We start from the raw sequence: 22,628 nt of genomic DNA, 5'->3' as shown, positions 1-22,628 counted from the left end.
AAATCAGCTAAATAGAGCGATGACCGTGACATTTATGTTTTTGCCCACAAAAAAAAGGTCTTGGCAGACAACAAACAAAATGGTGACCTACAATTGGCTGTATGGGCACACGTCACTACGTCGTGCCGTACTAGCGAACTTAGAGGTGGTGAGTAATTGAACATGCCTTATGGAATAGGGTGGCCTGGACAGCTCATGGCTCCAGCGAGACTTTCTCCTGTGAGTGGGGACATTGACAAAGGGGGGCCCTGTAGTAATGTGCATGTTATTTATATATTTATCTTGTACATAGTAGTAGTTCTCCTTTAAGGATTAGGTACTGGAGAGGTTGTTGTTATTGAAGTACCTCCATAGTGATGGAATACTGTGGTGTGGAGATTGGTCATTTGCACCTGACAGATTGAACATGATGGATGGGTTCTTATTTCCTCTACAATAAACTTACTTCATTTTCATCTCAACCTGTACCAGCAATTTTTATTTGATATCTTTACACTGGCGACGAGGATGGGATACATCTGTGCAGATGAGAAAAGTTTTAATTTTTCTTTCTGAGGAATTTCAAGATTTAAAGAAGATCTCAACATCTAATACAAGAAAGTCCAGTAAAAAATAAAATGTGTTTTCCTATTTTTTACCTAGAGTCACTTTCTCTTTATTTGATAAAATAAAATATATAAACCTAAAGCTTTCGCCACATTTCTTGCCCTTGAACTTAAACAGATTTATTAGAGGGTTGGAGAAAGTCGATGTAGGCTTCATGTGATCCTGGAAACTTTGTTGGGAGCCTAACGCCTTACTATTTGATTTGGCAAATGTTAATTTGTGCTCACAAAGTAAGGATTCACAAGGTTTAACACTAAAGTGACTTCTAGATAACCATATAACTTGCAGGAAAACATGGAACAATTTTATTAACATACTCATGAGGTTGGTAAATCCACTGTTTAAAAACATTTTTTTTTTTTTTTGATTGGAGACTTTGTGGGAAACGTCAAAATTAAGCTTTCATTAAGCAAAACTGACTGTTGGTGTTCCTTGCTGCAATCTACGTATTTGCCTGGTGTACTGCTCGATTTTCCCGGCCTTTTTGTGTTAAAGGGTGACTAGTGTGACTTCAGTCTCTTACCATCCAAGTCTAAGGGTTATAGTAGTGAATGGAGCCTATTTACTAGGTACTTCGACATGATCCTGTGTTCTTCCCCATAGATCAGGGCTTGCACACATAGCCCAGGGGATAGATTCGTTAGTATTAGGGATAACCTGTCCTGTAGTGAGGGTATTTCATGGAGCCGTGCTGAATTCAGGCCTGGTAGGCCTCAAACGGGAGAGACTCCATCTTTCTTTCTGCTCCGGCAGCTTGAGATGCTTCTAGGTTAAGGGTAATGTTTTAGTTATGAGGTGTTATTCACTTGGAGAGAACCGGTTCAGGCCGGCCCTTATCGAAGGATTGTATTTTTCTTCATGCCGAAGACACTACATCAGGCCGGCCGGCTGGGAACGTGTCCTTGGTACGGGGAGGTACAAGAATTTGGTGGGCGGCAGGTTACGGGCCGGAATTTTCCATGAGGAAATGCACCTTTATATTAGTGAAAGTCTGAGGCAGATACTGGCACTTGGTTCAGTCCGTAGGCGGCATCTAGCCGTTAGCAGTAAAGCTACTACTTATTCCAGGGAAGACAGATGACAAACTTGAAGGCGGAGAAAAACTGAGAGACAGATACTCTTCTAGCAGAATAGCCAGAGAGAAGAGAGTAGCCGATGAGGAAGAGGTCCCAGTGACTCGGAGAAGAGAGAAGGGAGTAGATCCGTGACTGCGGAGGTGTGACTTCCAGGCGAGCCGAGGCACAGACGAGAAGGGAACCTAGATGACCATTGAGTACAGGCTACATACGACTAAGGTGATGTCGACCCCTTTTTATTAGAGTGTACAACCTAATCTTTCACTTTTCTTTGCAGGATATGTGTTATATAGTAATGTTATGTGATTGCGTATGTAATGAGTAATAAAGTACCCAGTTTGTAGTGAATCAATATGTGCTGCGTGTTCTTGTATAAGAGGGTAGCCTATTCTTCTAGTCAGCTGTAACTTGACATGAACAGATGTTAACCCTGATCAGGTAAGTGGTAACTGAATAAGGGAGAGAGGAGCCCCTTGAACCAGAGAACAGGTTGTGCTCGAACTGGCAGTCCTTGTGTGATCTGATAAATAGTAAAACTGATTCCCTTGTTGTATGTTATGGTAATCATAGGATGAACTTGTGCTGAGGCTGCCGTCTGGGTAGGAAGTCCTGGGTCCGTCTGGGACCGCGAGGCTGAGGCTGCCGTCTGGGTAGGAAGTCCTGGGTCCGTCTGGGACCGCGAGGCTGAGGCTGCCGTCTGGGTAGGAAGTCCTGGGTCCGTCTGGGACCGCGAGGCTGAGGCTGCCGTCTGGGTAGGAAGTCCTGGGTCCGTCTGGGACCGCGAGGCTGAGGCTGCCGTCTGGGTAGGAAGTCCTGGGTCCGTCTGGGACCGTGAGGCTGAGGCTGCCGTCTGGGTAGGAAGTCCTGGGTCCGTCTGGGACCGCGAGGCTGAGGCTGCCGTCTGGGTAGGAAGTCCTGGGTCCGTCTGGGACCGCGAGGCCGCCGATTATAAAAGGTCTTGGTTTATATAGTAGGAATTCCCTGTCCTTAGGTGGTATATATGCATGTGGTTACTTATTGTGAATAGGCCCTAGGGAGGGGGTAACGTTCTGGCTGGGTTAGAGAGGCTCTGATGAGCGGGTTCTATCTGATCCGAAAACCCAAGCAGAACATTTGGCGTCACGAACCGTTTTCGAAACCTGTGTGCGTCGTGTTGTCTCGTGTTTGCTTTCGGCGTGTGCGTGGTTTTGTTTGTATATTCTTTGTGGTATATTTGTGTGTCTAGCTTTTCTTTTTCTTTCTTTTCTTCTTTCTTTTTCACGATGTTTTCTAGAAAATCTAAATCTACTTTTAAGTTGCCCGTTGATATTCCCGGATGGGATTCAACGCCTTATGAAGCCTTAGCCCGTGAGTGGGCTGATTCTACTGGTTTGAGTGAGAATTGGAATTCTTCTTTGGAGCTGGCGGAGCCGGCTAATGTGATTACTTGTTTACAGAAGGCACCCGTATCGAAGGGTGAGGAGATTCCCGTTTTGGGGCACAGAGGTTGGATTGTTCTGTCTGCGTACAGGATTCTACATGAGAGGTTGTTGAAGTTACAGATATCTCTTAAGGATGTGGAAGCGCACTTTGTTGAGATTCAGAATTCTCATACTTTGTTACGGTGTCAAAATAAGTTGCTTGCTGACAAACTTGAGACTTACCAAACTATTGCCGAGAGGGCGGCTGTGCGAATTGCTCGTTATAAATACAAGAATCGGCGCGGTCGGGTTTCGACGCGAAAGGTGCGTCTGGTCGTGGCGAAAGCCGGACTAGATTGGAATCCTGATGAATGGGATGGTAATATCTGGAACTCGAGTGATTCTTGTTCCTCGGGTGAGGAGTTTGTCAAGCGCGAGTCCTCTCGCTCCCGCCATGATTGTAAGCCTGCTTCTCGCACCTCTGATGGTGCACCCCGTGATTGTGCTCGTTCTTCGAGTGGGGTCGATGCCTCGTACACTGATTGTCCCTCTACGAGTACTGATCGGGCTCCTTGTGATGCTCGTCCCGCGGTCTCAGCGCATCCAGTTTTTCGTCGGAAGTTGCAGCAGTCTCCCACTGCTCCGCAGGGTGTTTCTTTAGACTCTTTAGAAGACTTTACTCAACAGGAAATTAGTGATATTTTGCAGCGATTTCGACAGCGAGCTGGTGAGACCTTGCTCACATGGATGGTGCGCCTTTATGAACTGGGCGCTGCTGGCATTATGTTAGATAATGGCGATTGTTTGAAGTTTTGTTCCTTGAGTTCGGATTCTACTGTACAGGATCATTTTCGTAACTATAATGGTGCTGGTCAAATTTCTTTACTTCAATTGGCGACTGAGGGTTGTAATCAAAAGTATCCTACTGAGTCTGATTGGCCTGTGAATGACAAACCGTGGTATACTTTGCGCGACGCTGCACAACGTCTCAAAGAGGAGGTGATGAAAACGGCAATTTTTCTGGGTACTGCTGACAGGTTGCTTGATGGTTCGTTGACATCTTCTGTGCGGAATCGTATTATTCGTTCTTCCCCTGTTGCCTATAAGCAGGTCATGATGACTTTATTGATTAATCAGACTGGTAACGTGTTATCTACGGTACTGGAATCGGTACGCCAACTCGGTGAGTTGGGTGAGTGGTTTAAACCTGAACGTCAGTCCCGGCCTGACACTCGTACTCCTGGTGACAATAAACTTACTAGACGTGATATCTTTTCTGGTCTTTTGGCTGATGGTGTGCGGAGGGAGGACATTGACGGTGAGACTACTGCTCGTTTGTGGGAAATGTTTCGCAAACGTGGCTTGGATCGAAAGGAGGGTGCCCGGCGTGTTCGGACGACTGAGTGTGATCGTGGTTGTTCTGACGGGAGCGGTGATGACGACCGCCGTGGGCGCTCTGATCGTCGTGATGATCGACGTTATGTACGTGATTTGTCCCCCCGTCGTGAAAGAGACAGAGAGAGAGAGGGGGAAAGAGAGAGGGGGAGAGAAGATTATGTTAACAGTAGACGTAGAGATGATAGGGATCAATCCCCTGAGTTGAGAAGGAGAGAGGATCGACACAGATTGGCCGATCGAAACTTGCAGTACAATGCAGAAAACACGAATCCATTTCGTACTGGGAATGGATATGAACAGGAGGTATCGCTCCCTAAGAAACGTGAGAGTCTTTATCCTGATTTATCCTGGTACACGGAATGCGGTAAAAATGACTAGGAAATAGGTCAAGCTCCAGTACACAGATGGGCTCACAGAGATAATAGACCCTATGTAGATATTGATATTTATTGGAGACATCGTAATATTCAAAGGGCCCGAGCATTGGTAGATACAGGAGCGGAGGCCACTCTTATTCATGGAAAATCAAAGAAGTTTAAAGGTCAGCCTTTTACAATTACCGGATTAGGTGGAAAGGAAACTCCCGCAGTTCAAACTTTACTTGAAATGAGAATAGGTAGAATTCCTAGAAAAGAATACTCTGTATTAGTGGTGCCACTCTTAGAATTCATAATTGGAATTGATATTTTGAAAGGAATGACTTTGCATTTAGATGATGGATGTTACCAATTTGGAACTACGCATTATATATCGTCCAGGCCTATACGGGTTGGTCGTTTAAGAATGCCCCCCATAAAAGTTCCTCAGGCGACAAAAGTGGTTTGTCAGAAGCAGTATCGTATTCCAGGTGGTCATGAGGAGATTAGTACCACTATTCAGGAGTTGGTGGATGCAGGAGTTATAACCCCAGTTACTTCTGCTTGGAATAATCCTGTTTGGCCTGTACGTAAGAGTGATAATTCTTGGCGCATGACTGTTGATTATCGAGAATTGAATAGACACACACCCTCTTTGACTGTTGCAGTACCGGATGTCATTACTTTAGTTGAAAGAATCCAAAAGCATCCAGGTACATGGGATGCGTCCATTGATATTGCTAACGCTTTCTTTTCGATTCCGATTGCCCCAGAGTGTCAGGAACAATTCAGTTTTACGTGGAATGGGCGTCAGATGACGTTTAGAAGTCTTCCTCAGGGCTATGTGCATAGTCCTACGATATGTCACCGGCTGGTGGCAGAGCATTTGGCTGAGGTACCGGTTCATCCACAAATTCAGATGTGTCATTATATTGATGATGTTTTGATCCAAGGCGAAACACAAGAGGAAGTTCAGACCCAATTGGACAGAGTCATTGAGTGCCTGCGTGAGACAGGTTGGGAAATCAACCCGGATAAATTACAAGGCCCGTCCCAGGCTGTAAAATTTTTGGGTATTAATTGGCATGAAGGGCACCGTGAAGTGATCCCTCAGGTTAAACAGAAAATTCTTGATTTTGCAGTTCCGAGGAATAGGAAAGAAGCCCAAAGCTTCATTGGTTTGTTTGGTTTTTGGCGTCAGCATATTCCTCATTTGAGTCAAATATTGGCCCCCTTGTACCGTGTCACTCGTAAAAAGAATGCATTTGAATGGGATAAACCACAGCAAGATGCGTTCAACCTAGCAAAAGAGGCAATTCAGCATGCTTTGGATTTATGGCCCGTACGTGATGGTGATGTGGATTTAAATGTGTCTGTACAGGGCCTTTATGCGAATTGGAGTTTGTGGCAGAAGCAAGGCAGGAGTAGAGTACCGTTAGGTTTCTGGACCAAAAAGTTACCTGATGCTGGTGAGCGTTATACGCCTTTTGAAAAACAGTTACTTGCATGTTATTGGGCTCTGGTGGATACCGAGCAATTGACTTTGGGACATGATATAGTTTTGCGACCTGAAATTCCTATCATGCAGTGGGTTATGTGTTCGCCGAAAACTCACCGAATTGGACATGCTCAAGAGGCAAGTGTGATTAAATGGAAATGGTATATACAAGACAGGGCACGTGTGGGACAAAAAGGAGTTGCATCTTTACATGAGCAGGTGGCGCGAGGGCCATCGACTGAGACTGAATGTTCCGTACTTTAGTACAGGAGTCTCCTGTCAAGTGGGGTAGACCTTTTGATGATTTGTCCGCAGAGGACAGAAACCATGTCTGGTTTACGGATGGTTCAGCAAGGTTCATAGGGACGAAACGGCACTGGAAGGCGGTGTCCTATAATCCGATCACACAAAAACTGCTGAGCACAACTGGTGAAGGTAGGAGCAGTCAATTTGCTGAACTTTATGCTGTTTATCAAGTTCTGAAACAAGAGTTACCTGGCACATGTCATATTTTCACCGATTCTTGGTCTACTGCCAATGGACTGGCAGTTTGGTTACCGACTTGGCATTCCCATAATTGGAAATTGCATTCAAAAGAATTGTGGGGAAAAGAATTATGGCAGGAGATTTGGGAGATGCTCCCACAGAGTACTGTTACAATCTTCCATGTGGATGCTCACACCCCGATAGATTCTCTTGACAAATTTTTTCATAACATTGCAGATGAGAAATCTAAAATTGCTGAGGCAGTGGTGGACAGGCAAGATTCTGATATTGCGGGATTGGCGAAATGGGCCCACCAGAAGGCAGGACATTTTGGAGAGAAAGCCACTAGCAGGTGGGCTGCTGATCGAGGAATTTATATTCCCCTAGATTTAATCAAAAATGTTATTTTACATTGTCCCGTTTGTCAGCATATCAGACAGCGCAAAGTGCCCCAAATTGTTAAAGGTCATTTACATCGCGGGAAACTGCCCGCTCAAATTTGGCAGGTTGATTACATCGGTCCACTTCCCATGAGTAGGAATTGTCAATATGTTTGCACTATTGTTGATACATACAGTGGCCTGTTGGTAGCCCTTCCCTGTAAGCAAGCTACCCAATTGAATACCATTAAGACATTGGAATTGATTATGATGTATTATGGTGTGCCATTCCAAATTCAATCTGATAATGCATCCCATTTTCGTGGAAGATTGGTACAGGAATTCTGTGTGGAAAACAATATTGAATGGGTATTTCATATCCCATACTATCCACAGGCCTCGGGTCTTGTGGAGAGGTTGAATGGCCTGCTGAAGGAGCAACTGCGCAAATTGACAGATGACAAGTATAAGAATTGGCGAGACTTTTTGCCCCAAGCGCTATTAATTTTGAATAACCGTCCTTTTCTAAATGCTGAATCTCCACTTATGCGTTTGTTTCCTCCGAACGTTAATGCTCAGCCCAATGAAATCAGAGAGACTGTGATGTACTGGGAAATTACTCCCGGAGCTTTGGCTCCATGTAGAGCGACCCCAGGGTCGGCAGGTTTAGACTTGCATGCCATGGATGACACCGTTATAAAAGGTAAAGATCGGGTCATCATTGCAACCGGTGTTGGTGTTCATATACCACCTGGGAATTTCGGATTAATCGCCCCTAGATCGGGGCTGGCTGTAAAAGGCATTCAGGTGCTTGGAGGAATCATTGACAGTAATTATCAGGGAGAGATTAAGGTGCTCCTGCTGAATAGCAGTGAGGTGGACTTACTGATACATCAAACTGACCGAGTGGCTCAATTACTCATAATGCCTGTTTTCAGTGGTACAATAACGAAAGGCACTGCCCCAACTTTGCTAACTGTACGAGGCCAGAAAGGTTTTGGCTCCACAGATAACCCTGGGGCCAGGGTTTGGGTGCAGTCGCCTAAGAATCCCCCTGAACAAGCAGAGGTCATTGCCACCGGTCACGACAATACCATTTTAGTTATGAGACCAGGGAAAGATAGCTGGGAAGCGGTCCCGGCTGACAAATGTTACTTACGAGAATGAATAATGCCTGTATTTGATTCTCTTTCAGATCATTCTTTGGACTATTGCTGCAGGATGTGTCGGCGTCGGACTATTTTTGGGTTGGTTCGACGAGAGAGGAGGGATCCCGTCAACCCGGGATGAGTTACGAACCCGAGTGTCGCGTTCCTTCGCTGCGTGGGATTCGTCATCGAACTTTTGGAGCTCACTGGCAAAAAGGGTGACTGATGCCCCTCACTTCTGTTTGACACCGATGAGATCTGTGCATGACATCTTGGCAACCTGTCTGGTTGCTGTCCCTGCTTCGCTAGAAACTTTGACTCATATTTTCAATATTTCAAAGGCTCGCCCCAATGTTCTTCTGGGCGATTTCGCTACCCATGTGTATTGCCCCTTGTGTACTGAAATACCAGACCAGATACCCCCCATCCAGTCCCAAATAATTACCTATAATATCACACAAGGAGATTTGTGTTTTTTCCTTACGTGTAATCCTAGTGCAATTTCTGAATGTCTGCGTCTAAAATTGAAAGGTGCTACTTCCTTTACCTTTCATGAGCGAACTTTGTGCTTTCAAAGGACACCGAAAACATGTGCTTCTGTCCAGAACAATATGACTTGCAAGAGTTTGGTAGTTACCCCCAGTCATTATCGCACGATGTTACTACCTGCCGGATGGCTTTTCTCATGTGGTAATACTTCCTGGCCATATGTCCCTGCAAATATTTCTGGAGGCCCTTGTGCCATTACGAGACTCAGTTTACTGATGTTCTCGTCACATCCGAATGCCAATTCTCGTGTGATTCGAGATACAGTGATGTTACAAGAGGATTGTGACTCGTCTTTGCATTTATATTCCAAGTCTGAATACCTTAGCCTGGCTATTTCAATTATTGGTGTTCCTGCTTTGGCGGTTTATAATGCCAAATCTATTGGGAAAATGGCCTGCTGGATGGTAAAATCCATTAATCATACTTCTACAGTCCTGTCTGACATGCTGTTAGACGCCCAGGGTGAACGTAGAGCTATCTTGCAAAATCGAGCGGCCATTGATTATCTTTTGCTTAAACATGGACACGATTGCTCTGACTTTGAGGGTCTTTGTTGTTTTAACTTGTCTGATCATACACAATCCATTCGCGCTCATATTGACAAGTTACATGACTTGACGGAAGAAGTTAGAAAACACATTGACCAGGGCTGGTTTGACTGGCTCTTTAATTGGTTGCCTGATTTGTATCTGTTACGTCAAATATTAGGAGGTATTCTGATTACTATCGCTGTTTTGATTTCTATCTGTTGCTTTATTCAGTGTATTCCTTCACTACTTCAATTCTGCACACTTGGTACTAGACATAGATCAGTTAGTTTTGTTTCATATTATTCTTCCACCGATGTTAGTTCTGTTTAATGAATGTATAATAGACTGAAGTCAAGGGTGAAATGTACTGCTCGATTTTCCCGGCCTTTTTGTGTTAAAGGGTGACTAGTGTGACTTCAGTCTCTTACCATCCAAGCCTAAGGGTTAGAGTAGTGAATGGAGCCTATTTACTAGGTACTTCGATATGATCCTGTGTTCTTCCCCATAGATCAGGGCTTGCACACATAGCCCAGGGGATAGATTCGTTAGTATTAGGGATAACCTGTCCTGTAGTGAGGGTATTTCATGGAGCCGTGCTGAATTCAGGCCTGGTAGGCCTCAAACGGGAGAGACTCCATCTTTCTTTCTGCTCCGGCAGCTTGAGATGCTTCTAGGTTAAGGGTAATGTTTTAGTTATGAGGTGTTATTCGCTTGGAGAGAACCGGTTCAGGCCGGCCCTTATCGAAGGATTGTATTTTTCTTCATGCCGAAGACACTACATCAGGCCGGCCGGCTGGGAACGTGTCCTTGGTACGGGGAGGTACAAGAATTTGGTGGGCGGCAGGTTACGGGCCGGAATTTTCCATGAGGAAATGCACCTTTATATTAGTGAAAGTCTGAGGCAGATACTGGCACTTGCTTCAGTCCGTAGGCGGCATCTAGCCGTTAGCAGTAAAGCTACTACTTATTCCAGGGAAGACAGATGACAAACTTGAAGGCGGAGAAAAACCGAGAGACAGATACTCTTCTAGCAGAATAGCCAGAGAGAAGAGAGTAGCCGATGAGGAAGAGGTCCCAGTGACTCGGAGAAGAGAGAAGGGAGTAGATCCGTGACTGCGGAGGTGTGACTTCCAGGCGAGCCGAGGCACAGACGAGAAGGGAACCTAGATGACCATTGAGTTCAGGCCACATACGACTAAGGTGATGTCGACCCCTTTTTATTAGAGTGTACAACCTAATCTTTCACTTTTCTTTGCAGGATATGTGTTATATAGTAATGTTATGTGATTGCGTATGTAATGAGTAATAAAGTACCCAGTTTGTAGTGAATCAATATGTGCTGCGTGTTCTTGTATAAGAGGGTAGCCTATTCTTCTAGTCAGCTGTAACTTGACATGAACAGATGTTAACCCTGATCAGGTAAGTGGTAACTGAATAAGGGAGAGAGGAGCCCCTTGAACCAGAGAACAGCTTGTGCTCGAACTGGCAGTCCTTGTGTGATCTGATAAATAGTAAAACTGATTCCCTTGTTGTATGTTATGGTAATCATAGGATGAACTTGTGCTGAGGCTGCCGTCTGGGTAGGAAGTCCTGGGTCCGTCTGGGACCGCGAGGCTGAGGCTGCCGTCTGGGTAGGAAGTCCTGGGTCCGTCTGGGACCGCGAGGCTGAGGCTGCCGTCTGGTTAGGAAGTCCTGGGTCCGTCTGGGACCGCGAGGCTGAGGCTGCCGTCTGGGTAGGAAGTCCTGGGTCCGTCTGGGACCGCGAGGCTGAGGCTGCCGTCTGGGTAGGAAGTCCTGGGTCCGTCTGGGACCGCGAGGCTGAGGCTGCCGTCTGGGTAGGAAGTCCTGGGTCCGTCTGGGACCGCGAGGCTGAGGCTGCCGTCTGGGTAGGAAGTCCTGGGTCCGTCTGGGACCGCGAGGCCGCCGATTATAAAAGGTCTTGGTATATATAGTAGGAATTCCCTGTCCTTAGGTGGTATATATGCATGTGGTTACTTATTGTGAATAGGCCCTAGGGAGGGGGTAACGTTCTGGCTGGGTTAGAGAGGCTCTGATGAGCGGGTTCTATCTGATCCGAAAACCCAAGCAGAACACCTGGTTAAACTGCCTATCTAAGCCTCGGAAACCATACATGCCAACCAAAGTTTTCAATCTGCTGGGAAACAAGTCATTAATCAAAATTAACTGTTGGTGTTTGTTAGACCTGTCAGCCCTAGGGTGGTCTCCCCTTCTATTTTTGATCGTGCCTCATTTTTTCCACCCTCATTTTTATGTTGGACTTAGGTCTCCGGGCACCTTTTCATTGCCAATCAGTGTTAAGGTGCAGGTGCTCCCTTCTCCCAAGATGGCTGCCACAGGCCCCTGCTACTGCAGAGTGGTCTTCATTAGTAGCACCCTAGCTCCTGGAATGTGCTGGAACCTTCTAGAAGGGAGGTGTGGTTTTTACTTTTGCCGCCTTGGCTAGAGGTCACCTGACCTAGGGCTACTTAAGTGAGGGAGGGAACTTTTTCTACTTAGTTGGCCAGTTGCGGTAAAGCAGAGCTGGAGAATCCACGCAGGAGTTTTAGGCGGTAGGGCCTAGCCAGGGACTTATGCCTCTGAGAGTGACAGGATTTAGGTGCTGCCTCTTAAGTGAGTGAGGGATCCTGTAAAGCCCACTGATCTAGCCCAGCAGTAGGAGGACCCGGGGAACCTCTGCCCAGCCTGACTGGAAGGAACTAGTCGCCAACTCAATCCCTACCCCCCAGGAACAGAACTCCCCAAGGGCGCCAGAGACATCTGCGCCATCAGGACTTCATGTAATAACTGAATGCTGAACCTGAATGCTGAAACTTCATGTCACAACTGAATGCTGAAACTGAATGCTGAAACTTCACGTCAAAACTGAATGCTGAACCTGAATGCGGAAACTTCATGCCAAAGCTGAATGCGGGACGGCTGAGGATCAACCAGGTACTAGCGCTGTGACCCCTGCGCTCCCTGACCCGGCCTGGGATCCCCTGCCTCAATCCACGTTGAGCGCTGAGCTCTCCCGCTTAATTTGACCCACCCCCCTGGCGCGGGGACCAGAGCGCGCTCACCGCCGCGGCCCGGAGACCGGAAGCTTGCACCATCATCACGTCGAGGCCCGCGGAGAAGCCCGGGGCCCCGTCGCAGCTGCTGGCGGAGGTGTGAGAGGCCGTGACCTGCCCCCGTCGCGGAGGTATCGACTGCGGAGTCCGGAGCTGTGTCGGACGCCCCAGGACGCCGAGATCAAGGTAACCCCCGGGGGCTGGGAGGTAGCGTGGCCGAATGGAGGCCGGGGACTTACCCCCCCTGCTCCCCGGGAGGCTTGGGACGGACCCGGTGCGCCCCCTACAGATCGGGAGCGGCACCGCACCCTGAGACACTGGTTTCCCTCCGTGGGAGTTCCACCCGTTCACCGGAGACTCTGACACCCCTCCGAGGGATTACCCCTTCCTCAGAGACTGCCGCGTATCAGTGGACCGCCTACTTGAGGCTTGTCAAGTACGAGTAGCGCTGTGCTTTCCCGAACGGCTCCAAAGGGTTCAATGCTTACTTATTACGAGTAGCGCTGTGTTTGTAGGCTCTGCTTGGAAGTGTTCTATGCCCGATTATTACGAGTAACGCTGTGTTCATAGGCTCTGCTCAAAAGGGTTCCATTCTTACTTATTACGAGTAGCGCTGTGGTTGTAGGCTCTGCTCGGAAGTGTTCTATGCCCGATTATTACGAGTAACGCTGTGTTCATAGGCTCTGCTCAAAAGTGTTCAATGCTTACTTATTACGAGTAGCGCTGTGGTTGTAGGCTCTGCTCGGAAGTGTCCAATGCGTGTTTATTACGAGTAGCGCTGTGTTCATACGCTCTGCTCCAAAGTGTTCAATGCCTGAGTATTACAAGTAGCGCTGTGATCTCGCACGGAAGCGCTAGTGGTGCCATGAGTAGCGGTAAGCCCGCGAAGCCTGCCCTGAGTCACTACTAGTTCCCAGGTGTGGCGCTACGATTCCCAGTACTATCTTTCACCGCGCTGATCATTAGACGCTACGTGGGGTGCCCACGGCAGAATGCAATACTAGAGTTGGGAGGGGCAAAGCGCTAGGATTAACCGCTGTGTTTACCGCTCCCCCAGGTTCACCAGATATTACCCATGAAACTATGACGGAGTGCTCCTGCAACTGGTGCTAAGGTATACAAGTGTGACCTATTGCCCCATTGTAAATCGCTGGTGAATATAACGCTGATGTAATCAGGTACTGCCTAGGGCACCATTATGAGATGCTGGTGAATCAAATGCTATCCTATGTAAATAATGCCATTGCCATCTAATGAACTGCATTTGCATCTAACTGCTTAGATAAACTTGAGTTATTTGCATAAATTCTACTGTGTGGCATCCCTTATTGTGTGCGTTCCCTGTTTCAGAGGATGTGTGTGTTGTATGGTCGCTTTGCACATAAGCCTTTGGGTGCCCAGCCGCTCGAGCCACGTTACCCCCTTAGGGCTTGGTGACCCCAGGTTTTACAGTGTTTCTTGCTGTAATCTACGCATCTGGCTTATTAAACTGTCTATCTAAGCTTAAGAAACTCTTCTTATCAACCAAAGTCCTTAACCTGCTTAAAAACGTCATTCACAACGTACGTTTGAGTTTTACAAGCGTTTTAAGGAGGTGTTGGAGAGGTTTAGATTACACAATCTCACTGTTAGAATTGATAAATGCAAGTTTAGGAAATCTTCTATTGATTACCTGGGACACACAATATCTGGTAAGGGAATTGAACCTAAGAGTGACTTGGTTAAATCAATAGAAAATGTATCATCACCTAAAAGTAAAGAAGACCTCATGAAATATTTGGGGATGGCTGAGTATTACAGCTAGTTTGTTAAAGGTTTTGCTGAAAAGTGTGTTCACATGCGTACCCTTCTTTGCAAAGGTGTAGAGTTTATATGGAGCAAGGAATGTGAGGCAGAATTTGTCAAGATTAAAGAGTATCTAAAAGAGACACCTAGATTAGGGAGTTTTGAACCTGCAGCCAAATCGGTTTTAGTTACCGATGCAAGTATGAAAGGTTTGGGTGCTGTACTACAACAAGAGAGTGAGGGTAAAACAGATGTCATTCTTTTCCTGTCAAGCAGTCTTAGGGGAGCTGAATCTCGTTACTCAGTGATAGAAAAGGAGGTGTTAGCCGTCCATTGGTCCATGAAGAAGTTAAAGAATTTATTGTGGGGTACCAAATTTGTGGTTCGAACTGATCACAAACCCTTAGATGAAGTTTTTAATAGGAAAGGAACGGATGCCATCTCGAGCAGGATTTCAAGATGGGTTGTTGACCTACAAGGATAGAGTTTGAATGTGGAATATTTACCTGGAGAACGTAATTATACAGCTGATGCTTTGTCCAGACTGGTCACACAAGATGATGGTTGCTTTGACCAAGAAGAAGAGGAGGAGTTTGAATGGGTGTGTGCAATTGAGTGCGGTGGCATAAAAGATGATAAATGGAGGGAAGAGTTGAGAACTGATGAGGAACTTTTAGAGTTATCTTCCCTTTCAAAAATTGATAGGTTAAGAGATGTCAAGGTGTTTCAGAGGAGTATTAGAATGTGAGGGGCGAGTTATCCATGTCTGATGGTTTGATGTTTCGTGGTACCAGATTAATTCCCCCTAGGTGTCTTCGTGAAGAGTTGATTACTTTAGCCCATCAAGGAATTTCTAAAACCAAAGAAAGCGTTAGGCTTAACTATTGGTGGGCTGGGATGGATTTAGACATTGAAAGATTAGTGCGAGAGTGTATTCCTTGCACATTAAGTGAGAAATGTTTTAAACCAAGAGTCCATACAACGGTCATAAGGGATAGACCGAATGCGCCTTGGGAGGAATTAGCTCTTGATATATTGGGCCCTGATAAATGTAAAGATGGTGAGGTTTATTTGTTTGTTCTTATAGATTTGTATTCAAGGTGGCCCGAAATTAAGATCACAAAATGTATCGACACTAAACATGTCATCTCATTTCTCATGGATGTTTTCACTAGAGAAGGTCTCCCTGGATATCTCCTTACAGATAATGGAATGCAATTTGTTTCTAAAGAAATGGGGGAGTTTTTAGAGAAATGTTCTATTAAGCATAAGCGTTGTTCTTTATACCATCTGGAAAGTAATGGAATGGTGGAAAGGTTTGTCCGAGTTCTTAAAGAATCTATTTCACTATCCAAACAAAATAACGTGGATTGGAAGGAGGGGGTTAATAAAATTGTAGAAATGTATAGAGTTACGCCTCATACAACCACTGGTTGTACACCATTTCTTCTTTTTAAAAACAGACATCCCAATACTTTCATCACGCCTTTCTGGGTGAATGAAAAGGTGGTCAAGAGAAATAGAGGTAAGTCTTTCCTTGGGTCATGGGGGAAAAGAGAGGCTGACAAAGTTATTGATCTCAAGTTCAGGTTTGACAAAAGGAAAGCTGTAAAGAAAACACTTGTTAATGTAGGAGATTTGGTAATGATTAGGGCACCACCTGGACGGAAGTCTTCTGAGTTATTCAAAATGATTCATAAAGTTAAAAAGGTTTTTACAAATGCAATCAAAACTGAAGATTCTAGGATTTGGAATCTTAATAGGGTGGTTGTTGGTAATAAATCATTGGTAAACAGTGAATTGGATAAAACCACTGTCAAGTCGGGTAACAAGTGTCTTTCAAGCTCTTTGAGAGAAAAAAGTAAAAGGATTATAAAACTTCCAGCAAAATTCAATGACTTTGTTAGAGAATAATATTTTTGATATCTTGTGTCTTTCTTCCATATTCTTGTTCCTTTATTATGTGGGAGGAAGATGTGTAGTAATGTGCATGTTATTTATATATTTATCTTGTACATAGTAGTAGTTCTCCTTTAAGAAATAGGTACTGGAGAGGTTGTTGTTATTGAAGTAGCTCCATGGTGATGGAATACTGTGGTGTGGAGATTGGTCAGTTGCACCTGACAGATTGAACTTGATGGATGGGATCTTATTTCCTTTACAATAAACTTACTTCATTTTCATCTCAACCTGTACCAGCAATTTTTATTTGATAACTTTAAAGGTCCCTTACACCAGGCCTGAGAGCGTAAACTTGTTTGAGTTCAGCCACTGCGACCTGGGAGGTACTAAACACCAATATAGCGAGATGAGGCCCTGGGCTCTCAGCACACATATTTGTATTACTGCGTTACAGCAATCACAACCAACAATGTGCTTTCAGTATAGCACTCACGTCAGTCTTACAGCTTTGAGGCGCTGTATTTAACACGCACAATTGAAAAGATGAAAGGCGAGTCACACCTAAAGATTGATTGCAGCAGCCTGCACACATCTCTGAGGCAGGTGGATCCCGTCGGTGCAAAGTGTGACTCGCCTGTAAATCCACTCATTGCGGTTTCAATGAGGTCCTCGGGCTCCAGTAATATGCAAGTATTTCTGCACTTAGGACTATCCATCAGGCTCCTGACATACCATGATAGCCGTTAAAACTACAGCACAGCCAGCGTAGGTAAAACAAATGCATCAGAACAGTCTGAGACACTGGCATCCAAGAAAGCTTCTCTTCTACATGCAAAACATGTTTTCAAAGTTGACACAAACAGACTCGTAAAATGTGTAAAACAGAGTATAGTCATAACTGCTTCCTCTTGAATCGAGGCAGCCTGACTTTGCTCTCGCCTTCCGATGTGTATACTGGGGCTGAGCCGGTCACAGGTTTGGACAGTACAGGAGAAACAGGTCTGTATGTGGCCAGATTTTACTGTGAGCTGTCCAGCTCACTCTTTCATCCTTCCAAGGGCGATAATACAACTGAGTTTCAATTAGTTGATAGGGGCAGACCTCAAGCAAGCACCAAAATACACGTGAGTAACATTACAAGTCATTTTAGAGATGAAGATGAGGGACTAAAGGATTGATGGGTACCCATTTAGGGGGGAGATTTTGGGGGGCAGAAGAGGGACAATTGTGTTCTGTGTTTTAGAAAGGGAGTAAGCAAGGATTAAGTCAAAATATCAACTTTTCCAGTGAAAGTGGTTTATCTCTTTCCTGCATAGGACTTATCAGCGTGGAAATCCATCTTTCTATTTTGAAATTTTAAGAGTTTCCGTTTACCAGAGCAGTATTTGCGTTTCAAATTTAATTGAGTGCATGGCCTCAACAATCGTGTACGGACCAGCAAAGTAATTGAAATTTTGCCACAATTCAAGGTTGAATGCAGTGGTTATATTCTTTTGCTTGCCATGGTTTTATTTATTCTGTAGATTTTTTGGTTTGTGTTTGATAAATTAGTAGTGTGTAAATCGCTGTTAGAAGGGTAACATTTGCTCTAATTGTAATATTAATCCTGTTCAATTGGGTTATTAGACTTTTTCCAAAGGTGGCTGCAATCTTTTTTGCACGTTCTATTGTATTTGTTTTTGGGGGTCCCATTTTTAAATGAGCACTGCGAATCACGTACTTCCTTACAGAATGCCATGTAATATTTAGGGGCATGATGTTAATTTGCCGCAAATGTTCCCTTGTGGCAGGAGTTTGGAGAGGCAGAATATGATTAGTTAAGGATGGCACATTTGCAAGATAATTTACATGGGAAAAAGTTACTAGGAGCTTTGGTGTCTTTCACCAAAATAAAACAAATGTTTTTCAAGTTCTCCAGGTGCTGTGTTGTGCTGAGCTTATTTTCAAGTACTGCTATACACATATTAATGCCATATAAACAAGTTCTAAACCCTTCCCTCGTATCCCTCCTAGACTCATCCAATACCTCATCTTTCTCCGTAATACAATTCTAGAAACTCTTCCCCCTCTACCTTTCCTTATCCCAAACCTCCTCCTACTGCTATGATCTCCAAATAAATACTTTTTAGACCCTTCCCTCTACTATTCCTCCACTATCCTTTTCAATCCAACTAACAGACTCACATGTCCACAGCTCAAATTAATTTTGTATTTCCCTATACTAACTCACCACTAATCCTTTTTGGGTTCCGGAGTAGCGTGCTACTCACTGAAAAGCACCTTGACAGGGTAGTAAGCACTATATCAATGCAAATACAAATCAAGGGTCCCTTCCAGTGACTATTCCCCCTACCCCCTACTGCCACCATCTAAAGCCCATGCTCTGCATGCACCATGCGTTGATGGGCCCTTCATGCCCAAGTCAAAGGTCCCTCCCATCTGTCCCACTTCCACCCTCAATCACCCACATCCCATGCGAGGCTTCCCTCCGAGGAGTCTGTAGACGTGCTCTACATGTACCAAGCGTCCACATACCACCTCTTTCCCTCAGAGGCTTGGAACTGCTAGCCCCAAGTCAGCACAGTGCCACAGAAAGCAGGATGACTAGCAACCCTGGGCTATTGAGCTTGGCTTAACCTATTGTTGTAATCTTCCGTGTTCCTTGCCTTTTTCCCCCTCTCCTGTCCTGGGTATTGGTACTGCCCAGGTTGTAGAACCTTGGATTTGGAGTTCGCTTTAGAATGTTGGGTGTGTAGGCGGTTGTGAGCAGGATGTGGGATCCTATTGGAATAAACGCTACTTTTTCTTCACTTCTCCTGGCGTTATATTCATTCATTCCTAACATTTTGGCGACGAATTCAACTTACCGTGCTGGGGACGGTGAGGATCCTTTCCCCAGTGTTCTTGCTGCCTGCTCGCTAACACCTTCACCGGAGGACTTGGTGTCGATCTGCCCCGTTTTCCTTCGTCTTCCTGTGGAGCCTCTTTCCATCGTAGCGGACTCCCTGGCTACTGGAACTGTCCCTCACGGTGGGTGAGTTTGTTTCTTCCGCACTGGGGCATTTCCACCGTTCCAACTCCTCTCGCCATTATCGTTGTGTCGATGACGTTCTTGGAGGGAGGTTCTTCTCGTCTCTTCAGATGATATATGCGTTTGGTTAGAGGCTGGCTTCCAGTTACCGGTCTTTTTCCCCACCTCCGTGAGAGTGCCCCGCTTCCTCGCTGGAGTTCTCTTTGGTCTGTGTGGCGCAGTGTTGCTCCAGTGGTTCTCTTTCCAGGGAAGCCTACGGTCTAGGTTCCCGCCTCTTCCCGGGGACGTCATCTCCTTCGTTGTTTTCCCCGCAGACTCTGCCCTGAGACACTGCTTTATTTTCCTGCCTACTTCATTGGTCTCAGCCTGCATTTTTTTTCTTTGGAGGTGGTCCACGCTATGAATGTTCCGCCTTTCACATGTGACAGGATTACTCATTTTTTCGAGCGGTGATTGGCCTTCCTCAGCAGACACTACCTATCAGACACTACTCCAAGGTTTTCAGCCTGCATGCTACTTTCGCTGACAGGCTCAGCTTACACTTCGTGTGTGGTTTTATTAGAGGTTTTTAACCCAGTCTATGATCCGGTACTGTTGAAGTTATCTTTCTCATTCATTTGCCTGCATATTTCTACCCGCTGACAGGCACAGCTTATTATTGGATGTTGTTTGTTCATTGTACATTCTCTTTTTGACTGGCACAGCTCATTTTGATGTTGTTTGTTTTTCGCACATCCTCTTTCTTTTTTTCTTTTCTCTTCTTTATATTTCCGGTTCTTTCTTTTTCTTCTTTCCTCATTTTATTCCATCACCTGTTGCTCTCTTATTTCTCCTCCTTTATTTTTCTTTCCTTTCTGCCTCCAGCATGTCTGCGTTTGCTATGTCTCAACCTCCTTCATTTCTTGATGAAGCTGGAGATCCTCTCATTCCATGGAAAAAGTGAGTGAATCTCTTTGAATCATATCTTATTGCTATAGGTGGTGACAGGTTTTCCGCTGTGCGCAAACAACATATCCTCCTGCACAACCTGGGGAAGCAGGGTAGGGACATTTTTGATGACCTTCCTGATTCTATTGTTGAAAATGTGAATATTGATGTTGATGGTGAGGGTGATGTCCAACAAGATGTGTATCAATTAACCTTAAAAAAATTGGAGGCGCAATTTGGGGAAAAAATTAATATTGTACTAGAGCGTCACAAGTTTTTTTTGCGTGCTCAAGGAAAAAATGAAAAAGTGATCAATTATATTGCAGTTCTGAGGGGTTTAGCCTCTATGTGTGAGTTTGGAAATTTAACTGAGTCTCTTATTAGGGATCAGCTGGTAAGATGTACTAGTGATAAGAAAATTCAGGAAAGACTTTTAGCTGAAGCCCCAGATTTGAAACACGCCATTGCCATTGACAAGAGCATTGAACACACTGCATATTGTATGAACGAGATGAAAGATGATGTTGATGTTAAGCTTGTCTCAGAAAACAATGTAAACAAGATTTCTAGCAAAGATTCTAAACATAAATCCCTACCTACAATTCCTGAGATACATACTACTTCTGGGAACAAGTTAAGATGCTACAGGTGTGGTAATCCTAATCATTTAGCTAACAATGTGAAATGTCCCGCCAGAAGCGTAATGTGTAGCAAATGTAGAAAAGAGGTAATTTCTCTAAAGTGTGTCACGATTTAAAGAAAGGTATAACTCACATGATATCAAGTGAACCTATTCCTCAGCTTCCCGAAGAGGATATTGTTTCCAAGTATTTAATTGTTCTGAAAGTTGTAGCAATTCGTACCCAAAGTGTGAAATTTTTCTAGACAGTGTCAAGTATGTAACAACAAAAACCACAGTGGTAGGGACAATTTGCGCTGAGAAATGAATTGTTAGTACTGTCTATGAATATGAACCCTTGCTACTAGGTTAACAATACGACGACCACCAACATCGTAATATAGGCAAACAAAGTTAACCTCAAACATTAACAAATTTGGAAACCGAGCAAGAGGGTTTCAAAGTAAACGATCATGTAATAATGCAAATGCACATCAAAATTAAAGATCTCAGATTAAATTCCAGATGTTCGTATCTTGTCTTTATTTCTCGAAAAAACTTCTTCGCTGCAAGCCCACTGCCAGCCAACACGTGTTTCGTCCTGACATTAATAGGTCATGGACTTCATCAGGGCTGAAGACAAAGAAATAACCGAATTTCATAAAGTATTTGCTAAATGTAACAACAGAATATGTACAAATATTCAAACATCAAGAACTAAAAAGCAAAATATGCAACTTGTTAAGCTGCTCTAACCTGATAGATAAACATGATGGTTGGAGCAAGAAATATGAAGTATAATATCACCGAAAAATTTGAAATTGTAGATAATGTGTATAAAAGAAAGGGGGAAACTGCAGGGAGGGAGTGAAGATTGTAAAGAGAAAGAAAAGACCCTGTGAACATCAATAGATTAAGAGTTCAATAAAAGTCATCAGAAGATATGTATAGTCTAGTGAAATCAAGATAGGTTAAATGAACTAAGAAAAGGTGAAGGACAAGTTAAACTAAACACTTGTGCCCAATAAAGGGGCAAGATAGAAAAAGAATATTATCTTAAACCAAGGAGAGCCAGGTCAAAGTGACCTGCCAGTGTTGTTAGGCTATTCACTATTGTGATGTACTGTCAATAAATACGAATTGGTCTGAAAATAGGACATATAATTCAGAGAACTCACCAATACTTGGTGTTATCAATAAACGTATCTTATAGGTCCAGGAGTCAAGGAAATAACGTTCGCAACCTGCGAGTAAAAATTAATATTGCTAATATTCTGTCCAAGTAACTAAAACAATAATGAGCCAGTAGTAGTTGATATTAAAAGCGTACCAATCAAATTGCGGGCTGATGGCTCCAATCCAAAGGTATTCAAATTATGTCGATCTGATATTATCAGTTCTAGATATCATTCATATAACCTAAAACAAAAAGTAAACTGAACTTCACCATGCAGTCAACAACGATAAACGAAAATTTAAGAGCTGCCTTTCTCAACAGAAGTAGTTGTAAAGGAAACACTATTTAGTAACACTATCTAATTGTGTCCATAAACAAACTAGCAAAGCACCAGAGGACCATATCGCTTAATAGTCTGAGGTAGGGCCAAAACAAGAATCTAGATACCCGTGGAATATATAAATATATATATGCTGCTTCTCTAAATAGTAAATGGTGTCAGTAATAATAGTCTGAAATGTACCACCTTGATAACGCGCTGTAACGCGAGATAACGAAATTCATCATCACTTAGTAAGCCCACAGTGTTCCACTCTTTAAGTTGTTCATTAATCACTGTCTTGATAGATAAAATAGGGTTGTTAGAAAGTTTCTTGTACCAAGCTGTATTGTTTAATTGACTAAGGGCC

The 22,628-nt window shown here is 44.4% G+C and overlaps 1 protein-coding gene across 1 annotated transcript in view; it reads right to left on the bottom strand.

Moving 5' to 3' along the window:
• LOC146869584 (E3 ubiquitin-protein ligase RNF31-like) overlaps positions 1-19,174 on the bottom strand; it is a 275,447-nt gene extending 256,273 nt beyond the window's left edge. The window contains exon 1 of the mRNA XM_085654296.1: positions 19,053-19,174. The gene's annotated coding sequence lies outside the window, so the exon portion shown is untranslated. The remainder of the gene's footprint in view (positions 1-19,052) is intronic.
• Positions 19,175-22,628: the final 3,454 nt, after the last annotated feature.

This window comes from Triturus cristatus, chromosome 1_1 (genome assembly GCF_964204655.1).
Source record: "Triturus cristatus chromosome 1_1, aTriCri1.1, whole genome shotgun sequence".
Lineage (NCBI taxonomy): Eukaryota > Metazoa > Chordata > Amphibia > Caudata > Salamandridae > Triturus > Triturus cristatus.
This window is presented reverse-complemented; position numbering and strand designations above follow the sequence as displayed.